At 37.4% G+C, this 12992-nt stretch overlaps 1 protein-coding gene across 3 annotated transcripts in view; it reads right to left on the minus strand.

Moving 5' to 3' along the window:
• The window catches only part of LOC129002037 (uncharacterized), a 56942-nt gene that overhangs the window by 27435 nt on the left and 16515 nt on the right, over positions 1-12992 (minus strand). The window lies entirely within an intron of this gene.

Consider the following 12992-nt stretch of genomic DNA (forward strand, 5'->3'; position numbering starts at 1 on the left):
AAAATAGCTATCCACAATCAGTTCAATGACTACGCTATATCTTGCTTTATTATAATGTTAGCAGAACAAAAAAGGTTTTGTACATTTTGTCCCTTTGCCTTTTGTTTTGTGTAGTCAGTTTTGCAAGATTAATTATTCTAGCACGGTTAAAATAGCAATATAAATATCATGGCAACAACATGCATAAAGTTCATTCTAATATTTACATTTAAAATACTAACTAATATTTACATTTTGTTTGTTTGTTAACCTTAGCACTTTTTCAGTTAGAAGGTTCTAAACTAATTACTTCTGTTTTACTTAGTGTAAAACCATTAATTAGTATCTCGTTGTATTTAATTAAATGTTTGCTCACATGTTCTGACAATCTCATTCTATGCCCAAGGCTTAGTTTAGTTTTTTTTTTAAATACTTCAATATTAATGATTAGGCCAAATTAGCTGTACTACTCATGAAACTCAAGTATAACATTTTATAACATGGTAGCGGCTCACCTTAGCCAAATTCCAATTTAGGCTCACAAAAATCCAGCGATGCTGAAGGGCTTGATGTCGGTTACGGCTCTCTACCTGAAGTCTCGTGCACGCTCTCGTCTCTCTCTCTCTACTACTACTTAATGTAACAGACTCTCTACTTCCAATGTCGACTGGACAACGCTTGACGGTCAAAGGTTATGTAGCGTCCTTATCGCTCACGGTAGCCGTGGCTGAGCCTCAAATCAACAGTTACAGCTGGTGTTCAACTCTGACTCCTCTGTTATTGTTGCAACAATGAAAGCGCGCTTTTTCATTTGGTTGTTTAATCATGTTATGTAGAGTGATCAGTTCTACATAACTATTGCTTCGGTAAAACAGAAAGCCAATGTCACAATCTACTGCCAGGACATTTCTTGACTCTCCTGCTTCACTTCCGATCCAAGAGATGAATCCTGGATACTATTGCCACATTGGTTTATCAGCAGGAATTAAACGTCTGTGGAAGAAAGTTGTAGAGAAGAATGTAAATACAATAGAACTCCTGATTGGTATTGACGACCTTCCCTTATTTAATAGTTGTTCGGGGGAAGTTTGGCCAATAATGGCATCGATTGTTAACCTACCATCAATCGTCAAAAAAGTTTGGCCAGTTGGGGTATACTACGGTAAGAAAAAGCCTTCAGATTGCAGAGAGTATTTAAAACAGTTTGTTGAGGAAGCTGTGGAATTAATCACAAATGGAATTTTCATTGATGGTAATCTCATTTCTATTCAAAATAAATATAGCCTAGCCCGCATTAGGAACTGCGCAGCTTATGCGGCTATACATTACAAATAATGGAGATGTGCAAGCCTGCATATGTACATTGAAAGCGAATTAGCCCAAACTTAAAGACAACCCAACATAAAGGCCAAGCTGAGCTCTGGAGATACAAATATACTTACATCAGCTCACCATTTTTTATAATTGTAACTTGTCTGTTTCAGGTAAAAATACTTTATGACAACTACTGTACTACATTTATATTCTAAAGACCATTGTGTTAATACTTTAAATCTGACATTATTAATATGATTAATAATTATAACCCCGACAAATTAAATTCATTGGATATTTTGATTGTTATATTTTTTACATTTACAATATAAAATTAAATTTAGTATTGCAGGGTATATTATCAATAGTATTCTTTTTGGTGATTTTACTTTTTCATACAACTTTTATTGTAATATTGCAAAAAAATAATTTATTACCTAACCTTGATTTTTGTTAAAATAATTTGTATTTTAGCATATGTAATTTTTAAATACAAATTGTTTATTGCTAAAGGTGTCTTATTAATTCATCTTCCATATTGGTTCAATTCTCACAATTGTATGAACTGTCAGCGAAACATTGACGACAACCTTTAATATACAACCTTACGACAACCATTACAGTAACCTTAGCTAAAGGTTACACCAATGGTTACATTGCCAAAAAAATCTTATCCTACTGACTTCAGTGAGCTTAGACCTATATCAGTCTTGCCTGCCATATCAAAAGAACTGGAAAAATTAGCAATAAAACAAATTCTAGAACATTTAGAAAAAGAACAAATCCTTCCAAAATTACAGTCAGGGTTTAGAAGAAACCACAGTACCTGCACTGCATTGGTGAATATGTTTGCAGACTTGTTTGAGGCGAGGGACCGGGGCAGGTGTAGCTCTGTTGTCATGCTTGACTATTCACAGGCGTTTGCCTCTATAAGCCACAGTTTACTTCTCGCAAATTGGGACATCTTGGTTTTATGGATAATGCAATTGCTTGGATGCAGTCGTACTTGGAAAAAAGAGAACAGGTGACTAGAGTAGGAGCTGATGTTTCACTTCCCCTTGACAAAGTCCGGGAGTGCCGCAGGGGAGCTGTCTGGGTCCCATTTTATTCACCCTGTACACTGCAGACATATCCAATTGCGTGCACTTCTGCAATGTGCACGCCTATGCAGACTACTATGCAGATGACTATGTCAGATGCATTTATCCTATGATGTCAACTCAATTGACCAAGCTGTTGCGAGGATGAACTTTTATTTGGCAAATGTCAGTGAGTGGTCCATGAAGCATGGTCTCAAGTTAAACCGGGAGAAATGCACTGTTCTTCATATTGCTCCGCCCAACTATGTTTTTTTTTTTTTTTTTAAGAGGTTGGCGGCCTCTTTTAACCTTGCATTTGCCCGTCCACATAGACTAATAGACTTGTTCAATTGATCATTGATGGAGACGTGCAGGTAAAACTTGATGACGTGGAGTTGAAGGTGAGCCACACTGCCAGGACTTTGGGCGTAATATTAGACAGTGGTCTTACCTTCTCTGATCATATCACCCATGTTTCCCAGCTGGCGTTGGGTAGATTGCGGGGTCTGTACAAATGCCGAACCATCCTACCTGAGACAGCCAAGATTCAGCTGATTCAATCAATTGTCTTGTCAGTGCTATACTACTACTGTTTTCCTTCATATGGCAACAGCATCACGAATGAGGGCATGGAAAGGATTCAAAAACTTCAGAACACTGCAGTAATATTTATATATGGTCTGCGGAAACGCGATCATATATCTGAATTTGAAAAAACTGCCGGTCTTTTGCCCTCAGCAGCCGTGTGCAGGATGCAAACCTGCACTCTGGTTCATCGGGTACTCGTAAAAAAAGAACCAGCTTACCTGATGGAAAGACTGGTCTCCCGCGATCGGGTGTCTCGGTACAATACTCGACAGGAAAAGCAGTTTAACTTCCCGAGAGTGAGGCTGGAGATTGCCAGGAGAGGCTATTCATACTTTGGGCCCAAGTTGTATAATGACCTCCCCTGTGATCTTAAGTTGCTGGGTGTTCCAGCATTTAGAAATAAGCTAAAAGAAATGTATAGAAAGGACCTCAAATTTTGTAAATAGATTCTGTACTTTTTGTTATTAGTTTTATTTCGTATTAGTAATTAAATTGACAAGAGTTATCCTGTAAAGCAGTATGTACTGAAGAACACTTGCTAAATAAAGGCATTTTTATTTATTTATTTATTTAATGCTACACCCAAAGTTCACCCACTTAGGCGCGTTCCCCTTAGCCTATATGCTAAGCTTAAAGACACATTAGATGAGTTAAGAAATGAAAATATCATTGCAGAGGCCAATCGACCTACTGATTAGGTACAAAGCCTAGTAATAGTAGAAATACCCCCGCCGCAGCAAACCTGCAGACTAAGCGAATTTCCATTTGCCTGATTGGATTTACACTAAATTGTCTCCTTAAAAATATCACATTTATTCCCTATTTATAGAATTAGTTTAACACATACTTAGGTTTGCTGTAACAGGGAGGGTAAAATTGTTTTTTATGTAAAATGTTAATAGTTAGTAAGAAATAAAAACATTTTCCAAATTTGGGCAAAATATGTTAATAAACTAGCAAACTACAACAGTTTACTTATTCCCCATAAGAATAACATGAGAATTTTAAATTTACAATTTTTTGAAATTTTCACCGTAACCATTAGGCGCATCATAACGCTTCAGTATACTAAATTATTTGTTTTTTTAAGCTCTACAAAATTGTTTGGAAAAAAATTGCAAAATTGTATGTTTTTTGGGTCGAAAATGAGAAAAACCCATTTTTACCTCATAAAAGCCCCCATAAACCCCCGTTCCCATTGTCCGATCATGCTGGTTCGCGAACTCGTTCGAATAAACGTAGGTTTACACGTTTGTACCAAATTTCATCAAAAACGGATCATTTTTGCTCGAGTTATCGCGCTAACGGACACACATATATATATATATACAGTGCTGGCCAAATTATTAGACTAAACTCATTTTTATAGTTATTTGGTTTTTTTTTCAGCCAAAAAACTATTTTATTACTGGTTAAAGTACATATTCTTATTTGTGTGTTATTTTTAAATATTATAAGCTAAAAATTCTGTTTTTTTATTTTCACAGGTGGTAGCCCTGAATTATTTCTTTATTTTTGCTGTTTTTACACCAAAGGCAGGGGTGCCAACTGCAAAATTAAATAATGAAGTTTTCAGCTTATACTATACTTAAGTAACATACAAAAGACATTTTATACTTAAATAGGCAATACAATAATTTTTTATGCAATTTTTATGTACGAAAAATATAAAAAAAAACACGAAAAAAATGCATTAGTCTAATAATTTGGCCAGCACTGTATATATATATATATACGTGAATTTGAACGGATGGTGTTTTTGGCCTCTAGGGACCTCAAAACGAAAAAAAAAAATCGGTCCCGGGTCCAGGTCTTACCATGAGTACTACGGTAATAGCTTATTCCCTATATGGGAAATTCGCTAAAACCGGATCAAAGCTTAAGGTTATGTCTCGATTGTAAGGAACTTAATCCTATACTCTAATACGAGCAATGTTTGCTTGTATGTATGTATGTATGTATGTATGCTTGCACCAAGATCTCGAAAAAGGCTCCAACGATTTCCACAGTATACTAGCAAATTAAAAATACAGTACAAAAGGAAAACATCAGTTGTTACTATTAAGCAAAGATTATACTGAAGATTACTCAATACATTGTAGTCAAGGGTAACAGTGTGGAGTAAGGGTAATAAGGGAACTGTTTAGGACGATTATATTAAGATATCTACAATCCTAAAATGCTATGGAAAGGGAGGGAAACAGGTCCGCGACGCAGGAAGTGGTGAAGGAAATAGTAAAGGCGAGCAGTCTGGAGTGTGGGAACTGTTTTGACGATTAGATTATGGTATCTGCAATCTAAAAATGCTATGGGATGGGAGGGAAACAGGTCTGCGACGTAGGAAGTGGTGAATGAAGTAGTAAAGGCAAGCAGTCCGGAGTGTGGGAACTGTTAATGACGAATATATTAAGGTAGCTGCAAACCTAAAATGCCGTGGGAAGGGAGGAAAACAGGTCCACGACGTAGGAAGTGGTGAAGGAAGTCTTGGCCCCCACATTTAATTGTGGGCCCTGTTACCAGGATCTCCCCAGCGCAGAGGGGGAGGGGGTGGGAAAATTTTGAAAATGTCATGTATTTTAGTGAGTTTTTAAGGCAATCTAGGTATTAAATTTGTGAGTGGTAAATGGCACTTTTGCAGCCTTTTTAAGGAAGAAAAGAGTTCTTCAATGAGTTTTATAAGACTTAAAATTACAGGAATTCAGCAATTAAAACTATTATATCAATACACAAAAGCTCCATGCCTATTAATATTTTGTCTTTTTTATTTCCCTGTACGGGGGTTTGGCTATCTTAACTGCTATGGGGATTAGATTAAGGTATCTACAATCCTAAAATGCTATGGGAAGGGAGGGAAACAGGTCCGCGAAGTAGGAAGTGGTGAAGGAAGTAGTAAAGGCAAGCAGTCCAGAGTGTGGGAACTGTATATGACGATTAGATTAAGGTATCTGCAATCTTAAAATGCAATGGAAAGGGAGGAAAACAGGTCCACGACGTAGGAAGTGGTGAAGGAAGTAGTAAAGGCGAGCTGTCCGGAGTGTGGGAACTTTTAATGGGGATTAGATTAAGGTATCTACAATCCTAAAATGCTATGGAAGGGAGGGAAACAGGTCCGCGAAGTAGGAAGTGGTAAAGGCAAGCAGTCCGGAGTGTGGGAACTGTTTATGACAATTAGATTAAGGTATCTGCAATCTTAAAATGCAATAGAAAGGGAGGAAAACAGGTCCACGACGTAGGAAGTGGTGAAGGAAGTAGTAAAGGCGAGCTGTCCGGAGTGTGGGAACTTTTAATGGGGATTAGATTAAGGTATCTACAATCCTAAAATGCTATGGGAAGGGAGGAAAACAGGTCCGCGAAGTAGGAAGTGGTAAAGGAAGTAGTAAAGGCAAGCAGTCCGGAGTGTGGGAACTGTTTATGACGATTAGTTTAAGGTATCTGCAAACCTAAAATGCTATGGGAAGGGAGGGAAACAGGTCCGCGTCGTAAGAAGTGGTGAGGGAAGTAGTCAAGGTATACTGTCTGGGGTGTGGGAACTGCTTATGACGAGTAGATTAAGGAATCTGCAATCCTAAAATGCTATGGGAAGGGAGGAAAACAAGTGTGTAAACTGTTAATGACTATTACCTATATTAAGGTAGCTACAATCCTAAAATGCTATGGGAAGAGAGAGAAACAGGTCTGTGACACAGGAAGTGATGAAGGAAGTAGTAAAGGTGAGCAGTCTGGAGTGTGGGAACTGTTATGACGATTAGATTATGGTATCTGCAATCCAAAAATGCTATGGGAAGGGAGGGAAACAGGTCCGCGACGTAGGAAGTGGTGAATGAAGTAGTAAAGGCAAGCAGTCCGGAGTGTGGGAACTGTTAATGACGAATATATTAAGGTAGCTGCAAACCTAAAATGCCGTGGGAAGGGAGGAAAACAGGTCCACGTAGGAAGTGGTGAAGGAAGTCTTGGCCCCCACATTTAATTGTGGGCCCTGTTACCAGGATCTCCCCAGCGCAGAGGGGGGGGGGGGGGGTAATTTTGAAAATGTCATGTATTTTAGTGAGTTTTTAAGGCAATCTAGGTATTAAATTTGTGAGTGGTAAATGGCACTTTTGCAGCCTTTTTTAAGGAAGAAAAGAGTTCTTCAATGAGTTTTATAAGACTTAAAATTACAGGAATTCAGCAATTAAAACTATTATATCAATACACAAAAGCTCCATGCCTATTAATATTTTGTCTTTTTTATTTCCCTGTACGGGGGTTTGGCTATCTTAACTGCTATGGGGATTAGATTAAGGTATCTACAATCCTAAAATGCTATGGGAAGGGAGGTAAACAGGTCTGCGAAGTAGGAAGTGGTGAAGGAAGTAGTAAAGGCAAGCAGTCCGGAGTGTGGGAACTGTTTATGACGAGTAGATTAAGGAATCTGCAATCCTAAAATGCTATGGGAAGGAAGGGAATCAGGTCCGCGACGTAGGAAGTGGTGAAGGAAGTAGTAAAGGCAAGCAGTCCGAAGTGTGGGAACTGTTAATGACGATTAGATTAGGGTATCTGCAATCCTAAAATGCCGTTGGAAGAGAGTGAAACAGGTCCGTGACATAGGAAGTATTAAAGGTGATCATACTGGAGTGTGGGAACTGTTACAGGGGGATTAGATTAATGTATCTGCAATCCTAAATTGCTATGAGAAGGGAGGAAAACAGGTCCATGACGTAGGAAATGGTGAAGGACGTAGTAAGGCTAGCAGTGCAGAGTATGGGAACTGTCTGTGGCATTTATGTATCTGCAATTCTAAAATGGTATAGGGAAGGACGAAGGAATGCAAACAGGTCCACGACGTATGGAGTGGTGAAGGAAGTAGTGAAGGTGAGCAGTGTGGAGTTTGGGAGTGGATTAATGTATCTGCAATACTAAACTGCTTTCAGAGTAAACTAATTATTTTCCCCGAGCAATGCTCGGTCCCCAGGTACTGCTAGTATTAAGAAAGAACCTTTTCTAATTCCTAAGCCTGAGGAAATTATGGCTAGACGTGGTAAAATTTACTTTGATGATTTAATCATAGCTGGTTCTATTGAATAAGAACACGATATTATTCTTAACAAAGTTCTTCAGAAAGCAAAAGACTATAATGTTAAGTTCAACAAAGACAAGTATCAGTTTAGGGTAAACTCAGTAAACTTTGTAGATAAAGTAGTTTCTAAAGAGGGCATTAAACCTTTAATGTGTTTATTAGAAATGTCAAAATTTCTGTCTCAATATATCCCTAATTTGTCTAATTTAACCTCCCCTTTGCGCTACCTTACTAGGAAGAATGTAGATTGGAATTGGTCGAATGAACATGACCAAGCCTTTAATAACTTAAAAGCTAAGTTGACCGAAGCGCCAGTCTTAGGTATTATTGACAGTTCTAAGCTCCTTTTTTTACAGTGTGACGCCAGTAAAGATGGCCTTGGTATTTGTCTTTTTCAAGAAGGGCACCCCATATCGTATGGCTCCAGAAGCCTGACCGAAACTGATCAGAGATATGCCCAGATTGAAAAGGAGCTTTTAGCTATTACTTTTGGGCTGGAACGGTTCCATCAGCTGACTTATGGTAGGCTTGTTCACGTTCAAACTGACCATAAACGTCTTGTAAATATTGTAAATAAAGACCTATCCAAAGTTTCGCCTAGGTTACAACGATTACTACTCAAGTTATTGAAGTACTAAATAAAAGTAGAATACATCCCAGGGAAATATATGTTCATGGCTGACACCTTATCTAGGGCATACTTAAGACACTGTGAAAGATGACCCCGAACTGTATTATATTATTGTTCATTCCTTGAGTCACTTACCCATAACACCAGCTAAAAAAGAGAAGTTTAAAGTAGAAATTGATAAAGATTGTGACCTGTCAACGTTAAAACAGTTTTATTTTATTGGTTAACCTACTGCCAAAAATAAGTGTCCATCTAATGTTCTATTATTCTATTATATCTAAGTTCTATTACAACTTACAAGATAGAATTACAGTACAAGACGACCTTGTTTTTCTAGATGATAAGCTCTACACAAGGGCTTACAGTACCGTCATCCCTCAGAAATGAAATGTTATTACTAATCCATGAAAGCCATCTAGGCATTGAAAAGTGTAAATCTAGAGCTAGAGAAATCTCATACTGGCTGGGAATGTCAAAACAAATACATGAAACAGATTATTAAGTAAGAAAACAAATAATAATGATAAAAAATCTGGAGATGTTCAACAACAAAAGAAGACGTATGAGTGTGTAGAATACTCACACTCAATTCAGTATACACTTACAAAAGAGTTGAAGAAGCATGGTATTGAATTAGCTTTTAAGACAAACAACAAGACAATTAACAAATTAAATGTGTCGGATAGTATAATTGACAAAAGTGAGAAGTCAGGTGTGTACAAAAATAAATGTGCAAGTTGTCCAAGCTTTTACATAGGAAAAACTGGACGGACATTCGGAACTAGATACAGAGAACATCATCCATGCCCAAGAATCGACAAACAAAAATCCTCCTTTGCACAACACCTGGTTGACGAAAATCATGACATGTACGATCTGAACAATGGCCTAGAGATACTCCACACAAGCAAGAAAGGAAATAAACTGGATACACTCGAAGAATATGAAATTTACAGAGCTTTTAAAGAAAATAGTTTAGATGACACAATTTTAAATGAGAAACTACAATATAAATCACACTTCATATTCAACAGCATTTTAAACCAGGACAATTATAGACCAAAGGCAGGAGTACAAAGGTCAGCTGATAACACCGTCACACCAACAACGATGCAGGATTAACCTCCAGTCGGCATCTAGCTCTGATCATGTCAACCGGTAACGTGTGTGCGACAGGCCTGTTAGTTTTATTTTTGTGTATTTGTATTCGTAAAATGTGTTCGTGTTATATGTTTCTACTGTGACGACGCTGCTTCAGCCGAAGACGTCTGATGATGGCATGTTAATGCCGAAAGGGCCGTAACGGAAGTTACAACTTATTGAGCTGTAGACAAAAGGTAAATAAAATTTTGTAAATACATGAAACCGTTCTTAAGTGTAAAGTTTGCGATAGATTTCGTAAATCGAATACCAAACAACCTATGTAAAGTCACCCACTTCCTAACAGACCATGGCAAAAATTAGCTGCGGATATTTTTCAATTTGGCCCTAATGACTACTTAGTAATTACTGATTATTATAGTAGATGGCTAGAGTTTGTAACTTTGAATGGGAAAACAGCAGGTCGTGTTATTCAAAAATTAAAATCAATCTTTGCTAGGTTTGGAATCCCAAACACTTAAATTGCAGACAATATGCCCTTTAATAGTATTGAATTAAGGAATTTTCCATCAGATTATGATTTTAATGTAATAACATCTAGTCCGCATTATCCCAAATCCAACGGACTTGCCGAAAAGTCTGTTTCTATAGCCAAAAACATGTTAAGAAGGGCTTCCAAGTGCAACACAGATGTTTATGTATAACTAATAGAATACAGAAACACCCCCTTGAAAGATATTGGCTTATCACCAGCTCAACTTATGCTAAGTAGAAGGATTAAGACCAAAACCCCTTGTGTAGACAACCAACTTAAGCCTAAGAATTTTGATGTAAATGTTAAGGCAAAACTAACAGCTAAGTGTAGTAACTGTAAGTCATGGTACGATAAAACTTGTAAACCATTGCCTAACTTAGAGCTAAATGAATCAATTTTATTTCAGAAGGGTAAAGCATGGGAACCGGGACAGATAGTAAAATCATATATTACACACAGGTCATTCATAGTAAAACAGAATGATGGGAGAGAAGTCAGGAGAAACATGATACATTTAAGGGAGTCCCTAAATCAAAACCCAACGTTTGTTAATCCAGAACTCCTACATAATCCAATCAAACAACCAGAGACTCAAACCCAACATAGACCTACTCCTGAAACTCAAGTTCACAACCAAACCCAATATGACTTCAGCCCCAACCATGCTCCCTCCTTTGGTACCATCCAACCTACACCTATCTTACTCCCAACCTCTAGCTATGGTAGAATGATCAAAAGACCTCAAAGATTGGACTTATAAACAGGCTATAAGAAACAACTGTTAGATCTTGAGTTAACATAATAAAAGCCATTCTTGTTAAAAAAAGGAGATGTTTGATATCATATAAGTATTTAATATTATATAGGCTAAGTATTTCTTGCAATTAGTTTTAGTACTCTTTGTATCCATGCTTTAGAGGCCTATGAGGACACTTCTGTTGAGACTCCAGAACTGAATATAGCAACCCATGTTGTATTAAGATGTTAATCCAATTAAATATGATTATTAAACTGACTTAGTGTTTTATTTATGTCACCTGCACACTAAACAAAAACAGAATGATCTATGTAGCTTTTGCGGCTACATACATGTTCGGGGTAAATGTCCTGCATATGGCAAAACATGTTTGAAATGTGATGGTAAAAATAATTTTGCAAAGGTTTGTAGGAGTAAAACTATAAAATCTCATGCTGTTACAAACGAGGAACAACACGATAAAGACTCTTGTGTGAGCGATGTTAGTTTAGGCTCAGTAAGCTTAAACATTAGTGCAGTAAAAGGTTAAAGTGAAAAATTGTGGACGGAAAACTTGACTGTTGGTGGTACACAAGTTAAATTTAAACTATAGATACAGGTGCAGAGATCAGTATTTTACCCGCTAGTTATGTATGGAAAATGAACATTATACACATGTAAAATGTAGTTCTTATGTACTCTCGAGATGAAAAATTCAAAATCAAACCACTAGGTCTTGTGATTTTACAATGTAAAATTACAGGTGTAACTACAGATGTGAATTTTGCTGTAGTGAATGTCGAACATGAACTGCCAATTTTAGGACTGAACGATTGTGTCAATTTAGGACTCATTAAGAGAGTGTCATCGATATGTTAGAATTTTGAGGATAAGGACGATGTTTTAACCAACTACAAGACAGCTTTTGAAAGATTGGGACAGTTTCCAGGCACTCATCATATTCAGCTTAAGGAGGGTGCTGTCCCACAAATTCTACAATCACGGAGAGTACCTTACAGTTTACAGGAAAAACTAAAGGAAAAGTTGGACCAACTTGAGGAGACTGGGGTGATTCGGAAGGTTGACAAACTTACAGCATGAGTCAATCCTCAGGTGATCGTGGAAAAACCCAATAAGTCTTTGAGAATCCGATGCCATTGAACAAGGTGGTAATGAGAGAGCACCTTTTTAATGCCACACCCTGATTATATTCTGGTAACATTGAGTGGTTACAAATATTTTACTGTTTTGGATCTTAAGGATGGGGTTTTTCAAATTTTTTTAGGCAAGGAGAGCCGTGAACTGTGCACAGTCAGTACCCCATTTGGGAGATACCAATTTTGTAGATTTCCTTTTGGAATCTGTTCGGGTCCAGAATTTTGCGAGAAAATAACTACAAATGCTTTGGAAACCTGAAGGGAGTTAACATAGTACATGATGATATTATTGTAGGAGGAACAACATCGGAAGAGCATGACGAAAAATTTAAAGAGAGTTTTGGACACAGCCAAAAAGAGGGCATTAAACCTGATCCAACTCATTAACTCATTTATTATTATTCTGTGACAGTTTGGATTAAAACTGGAATCAAATTTAATCCAAACAAGATATGCAATTTAAGAAGAGCGAAGTTAAGTATCTGGGACACATAGTATCGGCTGCAGGAATCCAACCCGACCTAGATTATGTAAACAGATTATGTAGAAAGGGGTGATGCGGTTATTGGGCATGCTAAAGTATTTATCAAGGTTCATACCGAATTTAGCAAAAATCACTGCACCCCTCAGACATTTGACAAGAAAGGATGTGGACTTCTTATGGACCGTAGAGCATGAAGATGCCCTGAAGATTATCAAGACATTATAGTCCAGGCTATGCCTAATCCAATTGGCTTGCTGAAAGGGCAGTTGGAATTGCCAAAGAGTTGATTAGGAAAGTACAGTATGACAATAAGAATTTGAAAATGGTTTTTT

Source organism: Macrosteles quadrilineatus, unplaced genomic scaffold (genome assembly GCF_028750875.1).
Source record: "Macrosteles quadrilineatus isolate MER2022 unplaced genomic scaffold, UCM_ALF_1.0 Scaffold_9__3_contigs__length_116548681, whole genome shotgun sequence".
In the NCBI taxonomy this organism is placed as follows: domain Eukaryota; kingdom Metazoa; phylum Arthropoda; class Insecta; order Hemiptera; family Cicadellidae; genus Macrosteles; species Macrosteles quadrilineatus.